General features: G+C 37.0%; 1 long non-coding RNA gene across 1 annotated transcript; it reads right to left on the reverse strand.

Moving 5' to 3' along the window:
- Nucleotides 1-1706: 1706 nt before the first annotated feature.
- LOC110797187 (uncharacterized) lies at nucleotides 1707-5473 on the reverse strand. Its single transcript, XR_008920462.1, has 5 exons — nucleotides 5287-5473; nucleotides 4792-4864; nucleotides 4623-4691; nucleotides 4370-4477; nucleotides 1707-2013 (listed from the first exon to the last, which is right to left on the reverse strand). It is a non-coding gene; the product is annotated as an uncharacterized lncRNA (long non-coding RNA).
- Nucleotides 5474-8995: the final 3522 nt, after the last annotated feature.

Raw genomic sequence — 8995 nt, forward strand, 5'->3', positions numbered from 1 at the left:
TTTTTATTTTTTTAAAGAAAACCACATCCTCATCTATACTTTCCTACGTAAGATTGTAAGAGTAGCTTCTACTGAAAAAAATTCCTCATCACTATAATGCTTTAAAAAAGTTTTAATAGTAATTGTTTATTTATGAAGTGACCTATTTTAAACATTAGCACAAGGCCTCTATTGTTAGGTTATGATACATATGACAATACATAAATCATGCGGAAAAACCATAAAGCCAGGAAAGCATATTATTTACACATAATCATTTAGCATAGTATAGATGCATACACTTTGTAGCGTGCCTTCCCTAGCTGCGCCCGAACCGAACAAGAACAAGTCTTTAGGACTCCAAGTGTCGTCCCTCCGTAGATAGTCCACAGTACGTCCGGATCCGCCTCAAGATTGACCAACTAGAATCGCCCTTAAGGTGCTTAGGAATTTTCGGCTATTATTGTGCAAGAGTGTGGCTGAATTTTCTTTCAAAACTTACCCTTTTGAATACTTCAATCGTGTTTATAAATTATGACCCTAGGCCCTTATTTATAGAGGTTTGGAAAGGGAATTGGAATACTAGTAGGATACGATTTAATTAAACTTAGAATCCTACAAGGACTCTAATTAATTAAATAATCCTAATAGGAATAGGAATTTAATCACACACCAAATCCTAATAGATTTAGGAATTGTGCATGGACACAAACACACACGCACGGAGCCACGAGGGCGCCCGCACGCGTGCGCTCGGCCCACGCAGCCCACGCTGGGCAGCCTTGCCTTGGCGCGCTGGGTCTGCCTTGCGGTGGGCCTGGCGCTGCCTTGGGCTGGGCGTTGGCGTGCGTCCTTGCTTGCTGGGCGATGGCCTGGCTTCGCGCTGGGCCTTCGTCCGGCAGGCCTCGTCCGATGCTTATTCGTACGATACGCTTCCGATTAAATTTCCGGTTCCGGAATTCATTTCCGATACGAACAATATTTAATATTTCCGATTCTGGAATTAATTTTCGTTTCGAACAAATATTTAATATTTCCTTTCCGGAATTATTTTCCGATTCCGATAATATTTCCGATTCGGACAATATTTCCGTTTCCGGCAATATTTCCGATTCCGGCAATATTTCCATTTCCGATAGTATTTTCCGATACGTACCATGTTTCCATTTCCGGCAACATATACGACTTGGATAATATTTATATTTCCGATACGATCCATATTTCCGTTTCCGGCAATATCATCGTTTCCGGAGTATTCATTTCTTGCTTGTGACGGTCTCAGCTCCCACTGAAACCAAGATCCGTCGATTTCGAATATCCATAGATAGAGTATTTAATGCCATTAAATACTTGATCCGTTTACGTACTACCACTAGTAGAAAAACATTCATTTGAGGCGTCACTTTTATATTCATTAGCGGCGTTTTAGGCGTAGCAGCAAATAGAGTGGCAGCAAATGAATGGTATTGATTTGCGGCGTTAAAAAACGCCTCAAATTAATCATTCATTTGCGGCGTAATGCAGAAAAAACGCCTCAAATGAATAGTATTGTATTGCGGCGTTTCTACCTAAACGCCTCAAACTTTGGTAAAATTGCGGGAGTTTAAACGCCGCAAATAATGTGTAACTTTTTTTGATAAATAATATATTATTTTTATATTCAACAATCCCAAAAATATAGAACCTGTACTCACGCCACATTTATACAACGTCCAAAAGTGTCATCAACCACCAATAACTTCCAAGAAACTTTGATTTTTACATATAAGTTAAACATCATATGTTTACAAAAATAAACCACCTAATAGTTTCAAGTCTATAATAACTATATCTTTTACACTTCATACGTTACAAAATTGCACCAAAAATATAATAAGGCAATTATATATGATTTTAATAGCATGAAACATCCACAAAAAGAAATCGATGAAGCGTTAATTACACACAATGTTCGGTGAAGTATGATGCCCATTTGTCTCGTATTTCATCAAATTTCTCATCGGTGAAAGGATCTCCACTCAGTGATGTGCAAACCTAACAAAATAATATATATATCATAAAATTAGTTATCTTCGGTTAGATGATCTAAAAAGTTGTTGTCTCCTAGGTCCTCGAACCATGGCTAAGCATGGAAGGGAGAAACCCTTAGAATCAAGAACCTTGACAACATGACAACAACATTATTCATGACAATAAAGCAACCAAAAATCGTGTGTCTTTCCATCAATAAAACTTAGTCCACTTAAACAATAAAGGTCATATTTTGACTGTTATAGTCATATTCATGACAATAAATGTCATACCCGCGAACTTAGATTGGTACTCTAAACCCTTTAAATGTTTAATATACTTAGTATTAGGTTACTTAGACTCATTGTCATCTACTTTGGTTAAGTTATGTGCGTTTAAGGCTTTATTGATCATTATAGGTCATATTTTGACTATTATAGTCGTTTTTGCTCCCAACTCTAACCCGTGAACTTAGATTGGTATTCTAAACCCTTTAAAAGTTTAATATACTTAGTATTAGGTTACTTAGACTCATTCTCGTCTACTTTGGTCAAGTTATGCGCGTTTAAGGCTTTATTGATCATTATAGGTCATATTTTGACTGTTATAGTCGTTTTTGCTCCCAACTCAAACCCGTGAAGTTAGATTGGTATTATAAACCCTTTAAATGTTTAATATACTTAGTATTAGGTTAATTAGACTCATTCTCATCTACTTTGGTCAAGTTATGCGCGTTTAAGGCTTTATTGATCATTATAGGTCATATTTGACTGTTATAGTCGTTTTTGCTCCCAACTCTAACCCGTGAACTTAGATTGGTATTCTAAACCCTTTAAATGTTTAATATACTTAGTATTAGGTTACTTAGACTCATTATCATCTACTTTGGTCAAGTTATGCGTGTTTAAGGCTTTAATGATCATTATAGGTCATATTTTGACTGTTATAGTCGTTTTTGCTCCCAACTCTAACCCGCGAACTTAGATTGGTATTCTAAACCCTTTAAATATTTAATATACTTAGTATTAGGTTACTTAGACTCATTCTCATCTACTTTGGTCAAGTTATGCGCGTTTAAGGCTTTATTGATCATTATAGGTCATATTTTGACTGTTATAGTCGTTTTTGCTCCCAACTCTAACCCGTGAAGTTAGATTGGTATTCTAAACCCTTTAAATGTTTAATATACTTAGTATTAGGTTACTTAGACTCATTCTCATCTACTTTGGTCAAGTTATGCGCGTTTAAGGCTTTATTGATCATTATAGGTCATATTTTGAGTGTTATAGTCGTTTTTGCTCCCAACTCTAACCCGTGAACTTAGATTGGTATTCTAAACCCTTTCAATTTTTAATATACTTAGTATTAGGTTACCTCCACACTGCAACGCTGGTCAACTTTGACCAAAATCTCAAAAAAGTCAATCCTGGTCAACTTTGACCAGAACTAACATGCAATAGAATTGCTGCGTGTGTTATGTTGTGTGTGTGTTCTACTGTCTGTGTTACCTGTGCTGTGTGTTTGTGCGTGTTGTGTGTATTTCAGGTGTGTGTGTGTGATGTGTGTGTGTTCTGATGTGCTGTGTTAGATAAACGTACAGATAGCTGAAAACAAAAACAGAAGCTCGCATCTGATCACAACTAAAAGTCTAAAACTAATCAGAACTGAAAGTCTAATCAGAACAAAGCTTGAACTGATCAGAACTGAAAGTCTGAAACTGATCAGAACTGAAAGTCTGATCAGAACAAAACTTGAACTGATCAGAACTGAAAGTCTGAAACTGGTCAGAATTGAAAGTCTGATCAGAACAAAGCTTGTGTTTTGTTTCTTTCAACTGCGCCGATATGAATATTCTCCCAGGAAACTGTCATTCCTTCTTATCTTTAACATTTGAGATTTAAATTTTCTGTTTCATGCTTAAACAGACAACTATTTTTAATTTTATGCAAGACCTGTTCTCTTAGGTTCATTGGAAATCAAAAAATTATTGATGCATATAATGTGAACTCCAGTATATGACAATACTAACCATAACCATGTACTTCTGTGTGGTGTTAAGAAATTAGTAAACAGATACAAACTGTAAACCATGTACTTCTGTGTGGTGCTTGTTAAATCAAAATATCAAATTCAAAGAGCTCGATCAGTTCGCATGGTTAAGCAATATAATAAGGCACTCGGGTATTATTAGCAGTCTATGGTCAATTCTTGGATAAGAATATGAAATATCTCCTTGAAGTCCAGAAGTAATACTAACATACTATAATTGTAGTTGTAGCATTAGCTTCAGCCCATTACCAGAACTGAGCATACGTTATATCCCAATGATTACTAGTTTACTACACTACATAATTATGAAATACAATCTCCAGAAAGTTACCTCTCCCGTAAAATATACAGGACGCCCTTCTTTTGCTGCTTTGATTGCGTCAAACTTGCTTCCGTTGGCCTCCCTTATTCTTTGAGCAGCCCACTGAGATGGAACACCCTGCAGAATCGAAAACATTAATCATGATTATCATGAAATCTTTGCTAGACATGCAGAAGCAAGCATTTATGCTCCAATGTATGCATGCGGGCGGCTTGTTTTTATTATTTTAAAAAAAATCTATACTGATAGAGACTAAACTTACTTGGCAGTAAATCACCTCATGAAGTATCGTATATAGTGGGTTCGTGTTGAAACCCCCCCAATTATCAAACTGCCATCCATGAAAGTTTCAAGCAAATAATTGTCATACCAAGTAAATAATAGAGTCAGTGTACTTGAATTACAACCTTACAGGTATTGGTTTTACTTACTGCATTCAGAAAGTAATAACTGAGTTGCTTTTGTGCACCTGGAGTTATAACAGGATCCCAGGCTCTCTTAAGCCTGTGAAAAACAGAGGAATTAAGGGAACGAACAAAGAAAAGAAGAAATTGGGAAGACTAAAGAATTACGGTATATAATTAGGGTCATTAATTTTTATGACTAAATAGTGACAAGGAGCTCAACAATTAGTATGCAAACTACACAGGCAGAGATCTCAAAATAGAATAAAAAGATGACATGAATCCTAAATACCTAGGATCAAAAGAATAGAAAACACACACGAACATTCTTTTGTTTACTCTATAAATACACTTCTTTCCACTAGACTGTGAAAAGTTGGATCAAGCATGGAAAGGTTATGGGGAACAAATACTAGTTAAAACTTAGTTAAGATAAACAATACATGGAACATTACAAAATATACAGCGTCTGTACTCGCAAACTATGCATGAAATCATGCAAAACAATCAAGAGACAAGTACCTAAGTCAATTTACACCTGACCCAAGATAGTCCAAGGCCCAGCTTCTGGAACAATGCTCTCTCTAATGAATTCAGCATTGTTCACAATGTTGTCTGCACGGAAATTTTTCAAATATTCAGCCAGAACTTCTGCAGATTTCATTTGCCGCGTAGAAGATGTGTTCAGGGGAGTTGACAAGCCTGTTCCACGCTGTATAAAAACTGCATCAGGTAACTCCAATAGGAAGCCAAGAACCATAACCTAATCCTAATAACAGTATTTGCAAATGAAGCTTCCTAAAAGTGAGCATACTTCAAGAAAAAAGCAGCATTGCAATTTTGCAATTAACACCCTTAAAATCTCAACTAACACAATTTCTATTTAATTAACCAACAGTCAAAAAAAATAAACCTAGTTGTATCATAATAGATGATCATAACACAAAATAGTTTCCATTTCAGAAACTAATGGGTCTAAATGAAGCAAAATGTTCACGAAGCAAAACTAATAGGTATAACTGTGATAAAATGGTGAAGAAAAATGTTCATGTGAAGTAACTCTTAAACATGTCAAGTTTAACATTTCATGGGGTTTATCCGCTAATCAGAATGATTCATGTATCACATTCCATCATAATTTGCCAAAATGAAAGCTTAGTGTGATTATACATAATGATAATATAAACAAGTGAACAAGTCAGAATAATAGCCAGAAATAACTATCTTACTTGAAGTGTTTGATGCACCAACTTCATCAACTGACAAGCAGCAAGGGACACTATACACCTCTCTGACGAAAAAAGCAAATTGACAGCACAATCATTGTATGTGTTATTTATGAACTTAGGTCCTTTGCTGCTAAACTCCTGAGAGCTAATTGTTAGTACGTAATTCCAGCAGATGAGCACAAAGATATAAGACAGGTTGAATGAGACTTACTTCTGGAACAGTAAAGTCACATCGTAGAATCAACTGTCTAGCATTTGCCAGCATTTCTCTCTTTTTCCTCACAGCAAATTGCACCTCCACGTTATCAGCAAAGTTGTTTAATCTTTCATCATTCTTATCAGATTCAGAAATGAACATAACCTCCTTTAAAACAGTCTCAAATTCAGAAGAAAAGTTCATGATCTTCTGAAAATCAACTAACTTTGAAGCATCATCATCTGGATTCATAGAAACTGTATTATTTTCTGAGGCACTTCTTTTGATCCATTGCAGATAATTGAAACAAGTCAAGTGTTTTTGAAAGAAGAAATTGAAGCAGATAGAATGCGCAACATGACTTTCAAAAGGAAGAATACACATTCAGAAACAGATTGGTCTAGCACTAATGAAAACAGGCTGATTCTAAAAGGTTTATCTGATGATAATGCAGATGTACTTATAGTTGATGGGGCATGGAAAAACTTAAAGAAGAAAGGGAGTATGATTGCTGCAGTAGGATGGGGTATAGAAGTAAATGGAAGAATTGTGTGTGCAGATGGTCAGAGAGTACAAGCAGTAAATGCTGGACAATCTAAAATGAAGGCAATTTTGGCTGGTATGCAGAAAGTTGTATCTCTTCAAGTTCGATGTTTAACAATTCTCACTGATTGGTACAACAGTATTAAAGCATTAAGGGAGTTTCCTGAATGTAGATTAGAACTAGTTTCAATTTGCAGTGAGATTAGAATGATAGCTGATAGTTTTGAACACTGCTCCATTGTCAAATGTAGTAGAAATAGAGTTAAGTTTGCCCATGATCTGGCTCAAAAAGCTAGAAAATATGGGTGATTCTTCCTTTGTGTGTTTGTATCTTCTGCCAAAAAAAAATAGAGCAGCCTTCTCCTGGCAAAGACCAGTTAATAGACAACACCTGAATCAGTTTAAAGCCAATAAACCTAGGGTCATATTAGCTCTCCTCAGAGCTAGTCTCATATATCAGGCCATTATCCAGCTGATATAAACCATTTTAAAGCTAATAAAACCCTGTAAACAGTAGTCAAAGTGTACTGGCGTTATATACAACCCCCATGAATAACCTAGGAGCATAAAGGCAAAGGGGGCATGCTGTCACAAATCACAAATAATAAAGCTCTAAATTATTCTGGGACTTGTCCGCAGTAAACCTTAGCCTACATTAGAACTAATGAGAAGAGGTAGGTGAAGCTTTTGGATGCTATTAAAGGGGAAATCCATAGTTTGGGAGTCATCTAAGTAGGACATGGAAAGTAATAAGTTAGAGACAGAAGTACAACACAGCACCATGCAACCAATTGGTAATTGTATCTTGCCAAAGACCACCCAAGAAAGAAGTTCCTAGCTGAAACATAGTAGATAAATAATACGAAAAGAAGTGTAAAAGTTATCTAAATCTATACCAGCAATAACTTGTGCATAACAGCAGATGCTACAACTTAGAACAACAACAACATCAACAACAGATTGTGCATAGCAGCAACAACATCTCATAATAACAGCATAGTATAACAACAACAACAACAGATAGCAACAACACAGTATAGTAGAAGCTGAAGGAAATAATGCCCTTGGTCCAAGTATGCATTCTATGTTAAGTCTAATAAATGCGGTTCAGTATTAATTAACAAGTTAATAATTCAGTGAGATCAAGTGAGCTGAATGCCTAGCTAGAGGCCGCTTTAGTTCAAGTGGAATTAATGATATTAATCCACAGCTTACTCTTGACTGAACCCGTAGGGTCACACAAATAGTACGTAAACGGATCAAGTATTTAATAGCATTAAATACTCCATCTATGAATATTCGGAACCGACGGATCTTGGTTTCAGTGGGAGCTAAGATCGTCACAGGCAAGGAATGAATACTCCGGAAACGATGATATTGCCGGAAACGGAAATATGGATCGTATCGGAAATATAAATATTATCCAAGTCGTAGATATTGCCGGAAACGGAAACATGGTACGTGTCGGAAAATATTATCGGAAATGGAAATATTGCCAGAATCGGAAATATTGCCGGAAACGGAAATATTGTCAGAATCGGAAATATTACCGGAATCGGAAAATAATTCCGGAAACGGAAATATTAAATATTTGTTCAAAACGGAAATTAATTCCGGAATCGGAAATATTAAATATTGTTCGTATCGGAAATGAATTCCGGAATCGGAAAATTTAATCGGAAGCGCATCGTACGAATAAGCATCGGACGAGGCCTGCCGGACGAGGCCCAGCACGAAGCCAGGCCATCGCCCAACAAGCCAAGCGCGCCGCACAAACAGCCACGCCAGGCCCAGCGCAAGGCCAGGCCCAGCAGGCTGCGCGCAGCGCGCAGCGCGCACAGCGCGCGAAGCGCACAGCGCGCACAGCGCGCACAGCACGCGCAGCGCGCAGCGCGCGCGGGCGCTGAGTGGGCTGCTGCTCGCGCGCACGCATGGGGCCCATCGTGGCTGCCGTGCGTGTGTGTGCAAGTGTTTGTGTTCGTGCACGTTTCCTAAAACATGCAGAGTTCGGTTAATGATTAAATTTCTAATTCTATTTGATAAATTAATTAAATTAGAGTTCTTGTAGGATTCTAGGTTTAATTAATTTGTATCTGAATAGGATTTCGATTCCCTTTCCATACCGCTATAAATATGAGGCTAAGGCTCACAATTTATAACACAAGTTTCAAAGTATTCAAAGTGAGTTTTTGAGAGAAAAATTCAGTCACACATTTGCCTATAAAGTGCCGAAAATAATAGTACCTTAAGGGCGATTCTAGTT

This window comes from Spinacia oleracea, chromosome 5, assembly GCF_020520425.1.
Source record: "Spinacia oleracea cultivar Varoflay chromosome 5, BTI_SOV_V1, whole genome shotgun sequence".
NCBI lineage: Eukaryota > Viridiplantae > Streptophyta > Magnoliopsida > Caryophyllales > Amaranthaceae > Spinacia > Spinacia oleracea.